This window comes from Beta vulgaris, chromosome 4 (assembly GCF_026745355.1).
Source record: "Beta vulgaris subsp. vulgaris cultivar EL10 chromosome 4, EL10.2, whole genome shotgun sequence".
Taxonomy (NCBI): Eukaryota; Viridiplantae; Streptophyta; class Magnoliopsida; order Caryophyllales; family Amaranthaceae; genus Beta; species Beta vulgaris.
Window position 1 is genome coordinate 59,221,718 of NC_079205.1, and position 14,533 is coordinate 59,236,250.

Here is a 14,533-nt window from a genome sequence, read left to right on the forward strand (position 1 = left end):
CTGGACCCTACCTCCGGCTGAGCCGTTTTCAGGGTGGGCAGGTTGTTAAACATAAAAGATAGAAAAAGAATGGAGAAATTATTTACAAAACATCAATAGTAAAAGATTTTATTAGTCAATCCTCGTATCTACAATGGGTTAGACGTATTCTAAATAAATAACTCTTCGTCATTTTGTAACAAGTGAATTTTTTGATGTTTTTCTTAGCTAACTAAATTTTTTTCCTTGTTTATTAAAGAAATATGAAACATTACTTTCTTTGTTTAAGTTTTTATCAAAGATGTGACCATAAGAGTAAATAAATTTCCTAATGAAGAAGGGAGAGGCATAGGTATAATTCGCCTAATAAAAATAATGGACTCTACTCACAGTCTTTTCTAAGTTAGTTTTAAGTACCCCTCAAAAAAAGTTGGTTTTTATTAATTTTTTTTCACCCATTTCTAATATTATTTGATATTTCGATATAATATGATTGGATAATTGAGATAATTGTAAAAATAAATACTCGTATTTTTTTCTTTCACTTTTGTGTTAAGGTGTTATGAAATGTTTATGACTAATAAATAGGCTAATTGCAATTATTATTAGAAAACTAACATTTTTGTGTTAAGGTGCTATGAAATGTTTATGATTTTTTTTTTTGAGGGGAAAGAGAAGTGCATTAATCAAAGGGACAAGGTGTCCATAAGTACATAGGGTGTTACAACACTAGGACAATGACGCTCCCAACATTGCTCTACACCAAACGGCACTACTCTAGCGAGGTTATGGGCAACAGAATTCCCATCCCTTCTAACATGAGAAAAAAATGTTTATGACTTATAAATAGGCTAATTGCAATTATTATTATAGAACTAACATTTTTGTGTTAAGGTGTTATGAAACGTTTATGACTTATAAATAGGCTAATTGCAATTATTATTGGAAAACTAAGTCTTATTCTTTTTTTTCATCCCTTCGACATCTTATCTCGGATTTTTTAATTAAAGCCCTAATCTAATCCCTAATTTATATCATAATCTATATATTATATTACTTATCTTATATGCATAACTACATTTTTCTAAACTTGGTTACATAAGCCTCGTTCTTTTGAACTGAGAGAAACTGAACTGAAAATATTCTTCCTTTTACTTCATGCATATTCCAACATGATAGGAGATCACACTTTGTAAAGAGGAGGAAATAGATAAAGATAAGATAAATAAAAAGTAAGACTTTTTTTATAATATATAGGATATATCAAGAACAGCTTTGACGTTTAATTCCGGCTTTGCACCTGGAACAAGAAAAGGAGCATATTTGCCAATATGCTATTGTTATACTCCTTATGTCTGTGATATCGTGCTTGTTTTCTTTTCAGATGGTATTCAAGACATATATTTGACGTTTAATATCTTCAATTTCGTATTAATAAAAAATATAAAAAAGTTGATATTATGAAAATACACGCGAATCTAACTAAAATCCTGCATGAGTATGTTTTTTTATATATACTAATGAAAATATTTGAGCAAAAATTTTAAAGTTTGATCTGAAGGAGAAAAAAACAAACACTATATTATAAAACGAAGGAAATATTTGTTTTTTAAAAAAAAGTTTATCATTTGTATAAGATCCGTAAATGTTTGCACATCCTAATAAGCATCACTAATCATCATACAGATGAATAAAGCAGCAAAATGCTAAATAGGCTGTCAAACTGCTGCTTTTTGAAATTCCCTCGCCAATTCAATATAATCATTAGCATACTTGGACCTTAATGTGTAATGATAGGGATCGTGAAATGAAATTGCGGATGAATACTGAAAATGACGCAAATAGATGAAGAAAAAGCCACGAGTGCCGGAAAGTTTTGGCCACGTATTTGACGGCTGACAATGACCAGTCATTGCTTCTCTCACAAACCACTTACAGCAGCCGTCAAGCTCAAGCCCGCGATAAAAGTATGGCTAAACATTTTTTTAAAGTGGTTAAATTTTCATCCCTTTTTCACTTTATTTTTGCTTATTTCAGATCAGATCAGATCAGATCAGAAAAATAAGTTCGGATCAGATCATATCAGTTCAGATCATGCTTATATTTAAAAATCATTATATCTTTCCTTACATATTAGTAAAAATTATAATAATTGAATATTAATAAAATACTATGTGAGACGAATCAAATAAGACCATGACTATATTTTTTCTTATATATTGAGAAAAATCTAAAAGATAAGATTTTGTAATCAGATCAGATCAAATCAGTTCAAATCAAATCAGATCAGAAAAAATAAGTACAAATCAGATCAGATAAGTTCAAATCAGAAAATTTTAGGTGAACTAAACAGAGCCTTAGTTGTGATATTTTTATAATCACATACTTCTAGATAATTTTTGAAGAGAGAGATAGAGCAAGAAAATAAAGGGTTTTAGGTACTAGGACCGAGATAAAGATAAGTTTTTAACCAAAATGAAAGTGTTACAACTAGATCGAAACTTTCTAAAATAGAAAGTATCACAATTAAATTGAGAAAAAAACTAATATGAACCCGGTGCACACTTACTTAGTGTTCACCTTATCCATCTCACGTGAGTTTTAATGATTACAAATTTCCGTTTTTGCCACTTTCAATCTTCCGCTCTTTTCTCTCTCCTGATAACTTCTCTCTCCTCTGATAACTTCACTCTGCTGATAGTGTATTTTTAAAATAATATAGTGTATCTTGAAATAACATAGTGTATTCTAAAATCATAGTGTTTTGCTGAGCATTTTGGCATGATAGTGTTACATGTTATAGTGTATATTGACATGATATAGTGTATTTTGAAATGATATAGTGTATTTTGACATGATAGTGTTTTGCTGTATTTTTTAATATGATAGTGTTGCATGATATAGTGTGTTTTAACATAAAATAGTGTATTTTGAAATCTTATAGTGCAGTTTATTTGTATATTACAAAAAATTATCATAATCGATCGTTATAGTGGCTGGCATGATAGTGTATTTTGACATGATACAGTGTATTTTAAAATGATATAGTATATATATGATTGTTCTAAATAACTGTTTTTGTTAAAATTTTAGGGCGAGAGAATCTTATTGAAGAGAGACAAAATCGCGCGGATTTTGGAAAGCGGGAGTGACTAGTTTGTAGTGGGGCACGTGCCTTGGCCTGATCCACACTATTTTTAATGTGAACTGGGTCTACACGAGACGGATTGCTAAATTGAAATGGAGGAAGTAAAAGGAATATTATGTGGGTCAAAATGGGTTGATTTCTTTTAACCTGACCCGAGCCACGTATATTAATAATAAGTTTATTTAGTTCATTCATCATAAAGCTGAGTGTATCATGTATATGATAAATTAAATATTTTTTTGTTTATTTTGAACTCTCATTTTTTTAGTACAATTTGCTAATTTGGATGACTTTAATTGAGTAATGAACAAAAAAAAATCTTAGATGTACCATGCTCACAGTTCACCCGGGTGTATGCTAAAAAAATTGATCAATTGTATATCTCCTATCGATCTTTATATGCATTTAAAAGTTTAAAGTGGGAGGAGAAAATAGTATTATTATAAAAAATATATTTTTTTTTCTTTGCTCAAATTAGAAATTAAATTTCTGAATAATATGTAGTTTGATGTAGTTATTTAATTATAAAAAGTCGTTGTAAACTTAAAATAGCTTAGATAATAAAATATACTCCCTCCGTCCCATAATATAGTGCTTGTTTCTTTTTTCACGGTCTCCAAAACGTAACTTTGACCTTTGATATCTTCAATTCCTTATTAATAAAAAAATATAAAAAGTTGATATTATGAAACTACACATTGAGACGAATCTAACAAGATCCTACATGAATATGTTTTTTTATATATACAAATGAGAATATTCGGTCAAAGATTTTAAAGTTTGACCACCAAAAATGAAATAGGCACTATATTATGGGACGGAGGGAGTAGTTGATGAAAGTCTAGAAGGTTATAGCAAATATTTTGGATCTTATAAAGTTATATTAACGTATATCTATATATTCTGCATATCATAAAGATGGAAAATTACATATTCTGTGCACAGAAAGTTACTATAAAAAGATGTTAAGAGTAGTTAGGATTTGATTCCTACTAATTAATAAGTTGTTGCATATAATTGGATTAATTAAATGCCACTCAAGGAGTAGCACAATAGAAGGATAAAGGATTTCAAAATATGCAAGATTGATGGCAAATAATTAGCCAATTAACAGATAGAGGCTGATAGTTTATCTTCAGGCCTAAGATAATAGGGACAGAGAATATTTTGCTTCGTCTAATGGCGATTTTATGCAGTAACCCACTACATTAATACATTAACAGCATCAAATTTACACGTATATATATCATATATGTGACTTAATAACTAAGTAGGGTGCTAATCAGCTGATGTATGTTTGCTGACTTATTGTAGACTCTTCTGATTATGTAACGAGAACGTATTATTTTAAAATTCTAAGAACAAAAGTCCTTGTATGTGAATCTGTTCTTTTTTTAGGTAGGACGAAAATATCGTAAGTTAGGGGTAATTTGGATTTCTCACTTTGCGAAGGACAAAAATCAAACATATCATTTTAAATTAATATTTATAAAAGTATCTATTTTTTTTATCAAAATCAAAGTAGTGTTGTTTCGATGTTGAAACGGTGGCGGACCTCTGAGATGTTTGTCAAAGATTATGAGGCCTCCGAGATTGGAAGGTTGCAAGAGAACAAACGTAAACTACCTCGGGGGATGCGAGGAAACCATACTCTATTCATACTCTAAAACAGCAAATTACAAGCATTTTCAAAGAAAACGTTTTAAATAGTAATACTTAAAGAATAACATACTCTATTCATTCCATGAAATATACTAAAAGATATCGACAAATCTTTATCTAGTTATATTAAAGGAAAACCATTATAAACTATGATGTTGCTAAATTCATTTTATTGTGTATTTTATACGAGCAATGATATTCCCATACCGGGTATGAGCCAATACTATGACATTTATGTAATTTTTATGACAAAAGTAATATTGAAAAATTATAAATTTTTTGTTTTTCATATTTTTTGGGGGGCTTGTTAGTTGAAATCTTATATCATATCTTAACAATATCTTATCATATTAATTAGGGTGCGTTCTGTTCAACTTAAAAAATTAAGTTTCAGGTCCAATAAGTTCAGATAAGTTCAGATAAGTTCAGATAAGTTGCAATAAGGTCTAATAAGTGCAATAAGTTCCAATAAGGTCTAATAAGGTCCAATAAGTTCCAATCAGGTGCAATAAGTTCCAATCAGGTGCAATAAGTTCCAATCAGGTCTAATAAGGTTCAATAAGTTCCAATCAGGTCTAATAAGGTCCAATAAGGTCCAAATAGTCAATGTTTAATAAACATTTGTATTATTGTCCACTATTTTGTTATTCATAATTTCATATCACTATTAGCGGATTATGTTATTATTAGAATTATAATTAAAGTACCACAATGATTATATAGTATTATACTTGTATTAGTGTCTATTATTTTATTATTTATTTGTATTATGTCTATTATTTTATTATTTATTTGTATTATGTCTATTATTTTATTATTCATATTACTATTAGCTGATTATGTTATTATTAGAATTTTTTATTAAAGTACCACAATGTATAGTATTATACTTGTATTATTGTCTATTATTTGATTATTCATATTGCTATTGAATAATATTATAATCATGGTCAAATAATTAAGGTTAACAATAATAATAATAATAATTACATATAATAATATAATAATAATAATAATAATAATTACATAATAATAATTAAAGTTAACAATAATTATAATCATGGTCAAATAATTAAGGTTAACAATAATAATAATAATAATAATAATAATAATAATAATAATAATAATAATAATAATAATTACTAATAATAATTAAGGTTAACAATAATAATAATGATTATTAATTTTTTGATTTTCTACTAGTGTTTTATAAAATTAAAACAACACTATTAGATATATTAGTGATGAAAGTTATGTATAGGCAAATATATAAATAGTAATTTTTTGTTAAATTAATTATCATAAGAGATAATTAATAATCATTATTTTTAAAGGACGAATTATAATAATTATTATTCCATAAAAAATTTTGAGGGTAGTATTTACGTTAGTGGTAATATTTATGTTATTCATGGTCAATGTTTTTGTCTAATAAGGTCAAATAAGTTTCAATCAGGTTCAATAAGGTCTAATAAGTTTCAATCAGGTCCAATAAGGTCTAATAAGTTTCAATCAGGGTCAATAAGTTCCAATAAGGTCCAATAAGGTCAACAGGTTCAATCAGGTCCAATAAGTTCCAATCAGGTTCAATCAGGTCCAATAAGTTGAATCAGGTGCAATCAGGTCCAATCAGGTTTAATAAGTTCCAATAAGTTCAGTTCAGGTTCAATAAGTTCAGTTCAGATAAGTTCCAATAAGTTCAGGTCCAATAAGTTGAATAGAACGCACCCTTAGCCATTAAATTATATCTGGACTACATCTAATCATATCAAGTAAATAGTATGGGAAAAGTTTCCCCATACCGAATATGGGAATATACTTTCTCTATTTTACACCCTTTCTTTGACTAACACATGTTCAATAGTATCAATGATCAAATTTTTGTATAGGTAAAAACATAACATTCCTGAATATTATGATATGAAATGAAAGTATTGGATAATATTATATGTAAAGAGATAATATTATATTGTAAAGGGTAGAATGGTACTCTCATAGTCAGGGATCTGTATTATAAACACTATATATATATTAAATGTCAGGTTAACCTACAACAGATTAACACAATTATTTTCCCACACTTGTACAGAAAGCAAAATACGTCAAACAAAGTAATCCGGAAGTCCGGAGTAGTAGTTACATCACTATCTAGCATCTATAGCGGGGTACTTCCTGTGCCAGCGAACTTCACCTCCTTTTTTTTGTTTTGATTTGACACGCAGCGAATTTCACTTGATTTAGCACCACCACAAAATGTGTAGGGATAGTAGAAAGCAACATTTTCTTCTGAAATCTGGATGAAGTTTTTGTGCGTGGTTAGCATTTCATTTTTAGTTTTCACGCCCTGTGCAATCATGTGCTTGTAATTTGCATAAAGTGGTAGTCAACCAAGAGAAAGCACTCACATATGAGGAATATTTCAAAGTGGGATTCAAACCTGGTAGGACGGCTAACATTGACTACTTGAGGAATATGTATGGTACATTGATGAATTAAGTCTTCCTATGCTATTGTACCAATTATAGTAATTATTCTCTTTGTTACTTTTTATTCTTCCTATTTCAAATACTGACTTTACTAAGAAGCACTTTGAAGAAATCTTGATAAATGTGTGATATTTTATGTATATTTTTTACTTCTGGATAATGTAATAGGAGATTAATCATACTCCATAACTAAAAGGTAAAAACACATTCGAACATAAATAGTCGAATGTTAACAAGTAATATTAAGTTTTAACAATCCTATAAAAAATTAAGTTTTAACAGATTTAACATTCAATAATAACAGAAAATATAATTTTTTTAAACTTACATAAGTATTAAATTACTCAAAAAATGCGACACAAAGAATATAAAAAACAGCAAAACAAATTCGAAAAATATATAATTCAACATAAAAAATACCAAAAACAACAGAATAAATGATAAAGAAAAGATTATGTATGAGTCCGCTTATAGAACAAAAAGTGGTTCCACAAAAAGAAAATTTTCAAAATAAAAAATATTAGAGTATGAAAAACTTTCTGGAAATAAACGAGTTAAAAAGAGAAACAAAAACGAAAAAGAAATGTAGGAAGTATTAGTATAAAATGTCATTTTTGTTATTATTTGATAGTAAAAGACAAAGCTTTCACTTTATAATCTAAATTAACTTCTTGTTTTTACTATATTGTATATTAATTTTAGGATATAACCTACTCTAGATGTTTATTATAATTTGTTTAGTTGGTAACATACAGTCACAACTATATGTTAACTAGAGGTTCGAATCTTATATGTTGATCTATATATTCATAAAATGGAATAAGTGATGATGTGGTGTGGCATAAAGTGATGCTTCTAGAAATATGTCTTTGATTTTTCTTAAGACGGTGGGTGGGTAGGACTAATAGGTGTTACTGTTAACCATGCACACCAATTACTTTTGAAAATGCAATCACTAATTATTGTTACAACCAAAACAAAAGTAAGTTTTTTTAATTAAATTACTTAAATGTGCAAGCTATGTATGATAGTTCTATGAGCGCAGCTAATAAACACATAGGGATGGGGTGTGTGAGGTTATAATGGGCCTCTAAATGAGGAGCATGTACGAGGACAATTCATAGTATTTCTTCTTACATTTTTTTTCAAAAAGCTAAGAATACATACAATAACTACTTCATATACAACAATAATGTTACTAATATATATATAAAAAAGTAGCGATTAAGGCACCAAATATTTGAGATCGTGTACAATCATCTACATCGCGCATGTCTAGCATAACACCTGATTTCATAATACAAATTTTAGAATGAGATGCATACACAACAAGTTATTCTAAGAAGGGGTTTAACTTTTAAAGGCTAATAAAAACACTTATATGTGTGCGTGAGTCATGACTCGTCCCTCATGTAAGGTAAAAAGTGAGTCTAAAAGTAATCCATTTTGACTTAGAAAGTGACCCTTTCAAACTAAATTATAGAAAATCTATCATACATCTTATGCATGCAAGATTTTCATTAATTCATTCATATATGTTAATAGTCTAACAACTTGTATTTGACGTACCAACTTTTTGTAAAGTAAATATAGTTAATCACACTGATCTATACATAAATGCATTATGGAACTGTTACTTGGAAGAACTTCTGATATGAAGTATTTTATAATTCAAGTAGTATAATATCACTCGTGTGGAAGATCTGATAGTAGATAAAGTAGGATAGGATAGTCACTAAATTAGTATATATGAAGATCTCCGACGTGCAAACACTTTCCAAGTAGGATACTCTATATTCATGTTCACACTTGAGTATGAATGAGTGTGTGATTTGGGGTCACAAAGAAAAGAAAATGATAAAAAAAAGTCGGCAGCACTTATAGATTACTAAAGAAGATGAGATATAGATAGGCGCATTAGTATTGACGAAAATGACATGCTTACACGAGACGAGAGTAAAAGAAGAAAGTTGGAGTTTGAATTTGACACTTTGAAAGATCAATTTCCACATCTTCCAATCATTTATGTGATGCCATCAACGTCTCTTTACAGATGATGGAATATGAAGGGAACCTTTTTTTTTGGGTATTTTCAAGAAATAGTAGTAAGTTTGATTGGTCACTTTCTCTTTCTAAAACAGGTACAAAGTTGCACTCCTCATCGCTTGTCATTTTCATTTGTTAGTTCTAGTGGAAATATGACTTAAATTGGCCCCCATCATATCTTCACTCTTTAGTTTCTCCCCTAAAAGCAACAACCATTCTTCCCCCCCAAAACCACACCCTCCCCCCAAAAAAAAACTTTCACTTAGATTGTACTATTTCTTCAATTTCTTGTTACCTACCATTATTAAATTTTTTCACTATTCATCTATTAACTTTATGATTTTTTATAAGATATTGTTATGATCAATTTTCTATACAAGTTTAGACCAAGATAGCGACTGTCAGTTCGTCTCGACAGTATGATTATGCAGCTTGTCTAGACTAAGTCTATAACTAGTGGCCTAGAATTATGGACGGCTAAGTCAACTAGGAGGCACGTGCAAATGGGAGCAGAATAAAATTCAAACGAAGTCTAAAAGCTGTTGGGATTTTCCCATGAATCTTAACTTTATTGGCGAAAAAACCCTAACATGCAGCCAAGAGTATAAAAGGAAGTCTAACCTAAGGGCGTGCTCAGGACTATATGACATTTTTTCTACACTAAGTCATTGAGAGAACACTTACAAGCACACATTGTTTTCTACTTCAAGTGAATTGTACTAGCATTATTCAATTTGATTCATTTACAATTGTTAGTGATAGATTTGTATTGATTATCATATTTTATTGACGATTGTTGCATTAGTGAATTGGTGGATTCATAGACAGGCCACACGTGGTTTTTTACCCATCTTCATTGGGATTTTTCCGCGTCAATATTTACTGGCGTTCTTTCCCTGTTTTCTCCTTCGTCCATCTCACTAGTTCTTCACATAATCTAGTTGTCGTCGTCCCCCGATCGACATTACCTTAGGGCAAATTTTCACCTAAACAGATAAGCTTCACCATATTAAGCTTTTTCTGGAAAAAAAAGAGCCAAATATGTTCAGTCATATAATTACACGATTACAATTTAAGGCATCTTCATCAAATTTCTAACAATCATCAAGGTCAGAAGATCATCTTGTTACATGCACTATAACCAGAGGGGGGGGGGGGAACTATGCAGGGTTTCGGGTAGCACGTGCTCGACTAATTTATTTTTTTAAAAAATAGTACCTTTGGGGGAAATGAACAAAAATAAAAGAGAAAGCTACAAGGTGGATATGTGTTACGTCAACTACAAGAGCAAACATAATAGAATAGTGAAAAAGACAACAAGAAGAGTGAAATAACAGAAAAGTGAATAACGTGGGGAGAAGAAGAGTTAAATTTACGAAAAAATGAAAAAGGTGGAGAGAAAATAAATAAAAGTGAGAGAGATATGTTATATAGTGGGCCAACCTATCATTGAAGAAAAAAGGATCAAATATCTTGATTAATTAAAAAATTACCCCTAAATAACAAAAAAGTTCAAATTGAAAAAGTAGGACGCATAACTATATAATGCATCAACTAAATTGTAAGGGAATAGCAATCTCACTTCTCACATGATTTGTTCTTCAGTTTTTAGTCTGTGGATCACACGAACTAAAAAGTTTTTAGTCATTAACAAAAGCATTAGTATCTGGTACCTTGTTAAAGATTTCCTTTCCATTTCCATTGAATGTTGACGTGTCTGTCATCATCCATCTTATCTAATTCAGTAATTCTACCAGTCTATATTATTAGTTAGCTATTAACAAATAATAACAAGTTTGACAAATCTAACACCTTCACAGAGTGCCTATTATCTTAAATCTATACAAATATATTGAAAGACGTGCATAAACAAGAAACTTTGACATGTGGCGCTCTCCCTAGTAAGTTTTAGTTCATGTAATCCATGTACAATAAAAAATTTAGAAATTGCATAGTATAGGGTTTGATCTCGAGACCTCAAGTCTTAATCAGTAGGCTAAGTTGTATTTAGTGTTATTATCATAAAGTATTATATTAATAAATGAAATTTTTTCTTACCTGAGGTATAGCCTGGACCTAATAACTAGTTAAAGATTAAACTGTGTATTAATACGTATTATTACTAAAAGCCTCCTACTATATATAACCAACAATGTGTATACGAGAGCCGAGTAGTACATAGTTCAAATATGAAACAGAAGTGTTTGATGCAATATAATTGGAAATTGATGCAAGTATATAAAGATGATAAATTTGAAAAGATCTTTGCATGCGTAATAGAGATTTAGAGAATAAAGATGAAAAAAAAAGTTTATCAAGTCACTAAAAGGTGGCACCCAAAAAGATCCCGCAATCATTTCATTATTAAGTAAGTATTACAATTAGATTAAGATGAAGGGACAAATAAAAATAGAGTTGCATCTTAATTCTTATATATTTATTAAAGTAGTATTGGGCATTCGGGCAAATGCTCATACTCTTCGTGAAAAAGATGTAGATTTTTGAAATTTTTACATATCCTATTTAATCGTATTTTATTGTATTTTTTTTATAACTGTCATTTTCTTTATAGAATATAAAATCAAGGATATCAATGATCAGGTTTTTCAATGTCAAAAATTATGGAAAAACGATATAATTATTTTGGTATTTCATTTTATTTCTTTTATTAATTGGTTTTCAATAAAAAAAATATACTTATAATTTAATGAGTGAAAATTCCGATTTTTTTTAGTTTGATTGGTTAAATATATAATAATAAAAAAAACTTATATAACGATTCATTTTGGACTCATGAAGTAACCTGACAATATATGAGAAAAAAATATCAGGACGATTAAGACATGAAGGTAAAAATTATTTGGAGTTCTGCTTCTTTATTTTTCTTTTTCTTTTTCTGTAAGCTCCATGTCACCAAAATGGACAACAATATCTTAAATTTAATTTGACTCTTTATTGATGGAAGAAGAAGAAACATGTTAATGACTATTTCATTTGGTAGATAGAATGAACTCTAGCCTAGTTTGGTCGGGTCTTTTTTTTATTTCATCTATTTGTGTGGATCTTTTCTTCATTTCATACGGTTTATAGATCTAATAGGTGTAAAAATTTTAAATATTTTTTCTTGCATTATTTTTAATGGTTGTAATTGCATTTGGTGTAGGTTGTTTGAGTTTAATGTAATTTTTTATGATTTGGTTTGGAATATAATGGTTGCATTTGGTGTAGGTTGTTTGAGTTTGATGTAGGTTTTTTAAGTGATTGATTAAGTATCAGTTTTATAAATTAAGGGTGAGATAGTGATAAACTCACAATATTGGTTGCACAAAGTCTAACATTTAAGTCCAATAATTAGAAAGACAAAAAAGAAAATGGAAACCAATTCTATCTATAGGCAAAAATGTTCAAATTTGTTGCACACCAAACTGTTTGATTTTGATTTTGATTTTGATTTTTAGAAAAAACAGAGATTAAAATATAGAGAGGAGAGAGTAAGCGCAAAAGAGGTGACCCAAAGGATAGAAGAGAAAAAAAAAATTGAGAAAGAAGATTATAATTCATGTGCATAACTGCAATTCCTAAAATTAAAACATCTCGTAAAAATGAAATTTCCCATATTCTATCTTTTATGTTTATTGTTTGAATTTTTGTAGATTATTTTAATACATTATTACTTTAATTTCTCATGGTTTATAGAAAAGTTGGAGTTCAGAACACAACTCTAGATGTAATTGCAATAGGTTAGTTTAATATATTAATGTACAAAATATATGTTCTCATACATCATTTTTTTAAAAGAAAAACTTCTTATGCATCTTCTAATTCTAACATGAATGAGATTTGTAGAAAAGTTGGAGTTGAAAACAAATCACTAATTCTTATTGGGTAGCATCAGTAGGTTACTTTAATACAGTAGTATAGTAAATATTTCTTCTTATACATTACTCTAATACAGAGTTGAAAAATATTATAATTAATGGATCTTAATTATATATAACTTTGATTATTCTAATTCAATTCAAATATGAAAAGGTTTTGTAGAAAATCCCTCTAATTGCAGTAGGTTAATTTAGTACGTTTATTTCTTCTTATATGTTACCCTGATATAAAATTTTAAATATAATATAAATGGATCTCATTTTAAAGTATTATTATATACTTTTCAATGATACGAAAATTATAATTTTTAGAATTATATATTAAAAGTTATAATTGATATACTCTACTTAAGTTTTTCATTGTAGGCCAAATCTATCTACTCTTATCCTAGACTCTATTTAATGTTTTTTTTATCAATTTAGAACACTATTTATTTTAAAATATTTTGACATGACACTTAATAAACGCGACAAATAACGTCGAATAAGAACGTCAAATGTCGCGGCCTCGTAAGTTGGCTTTTGAACTCTGCTTTATGTATTAGTTATATGATGGGTTAAAATGTGATAATGTGGAGCTATATTTGAGAATCGGAAATAAAAATGGTGAAATTACCTCTACGATTCCCCTAATGAATTCCACCCATCTTCAGTCAATCTTGGTGAAATTAAAGCATATTATTGAAATCGCTGGCTCATCATGGATTGTTCATATGATTTCATTATCCACATTTTTGTTTAAGAATTTTTAATCTTATTTTTAGTCATACTCAAAATAATCATGTTTAATTTTATGTTTTCTATATTTTATTTTTACTTTGATAATATACAAAACATGAAAATAAAAATGATAACAAGCATAACCCACATTTAGAGCTTTGTTTAGTTAAGTTTATACTTCTGTGTCCGTGTTTGTAATATGGTAAGTAGGGGTGCTTATCGATTGAGCCCAGTCTCAACTCTTGTTAACTTGGCTTGTGTTCATTACAGTTTATTTGAACTCGAGCAGAGCTCGAAACTTGACGAACCGAGTTGTGATCGAGCCGAGCATTGACCAAACGTTGACCGAGCCGGTATCAAAATGTTCATGAACAGGCTTGACCTATTGACTTATTATTATGTAATATCTAGAATAAATATATTTATGTATATATACATAATACATTATTTTCATATATAAAAATAATCGAGCTTGTTCATTAGACTTTCGAGCCGAGTTTATTACAATTCAACCCGTCTCGTTAAGGTCTCGAGTCGAACCTGAACTCGAGCCGAGCCACAACGAGGCAAGCTTTGAGTCTTTGACCGAACTTTGAACGAGCCAAGCTCAAACT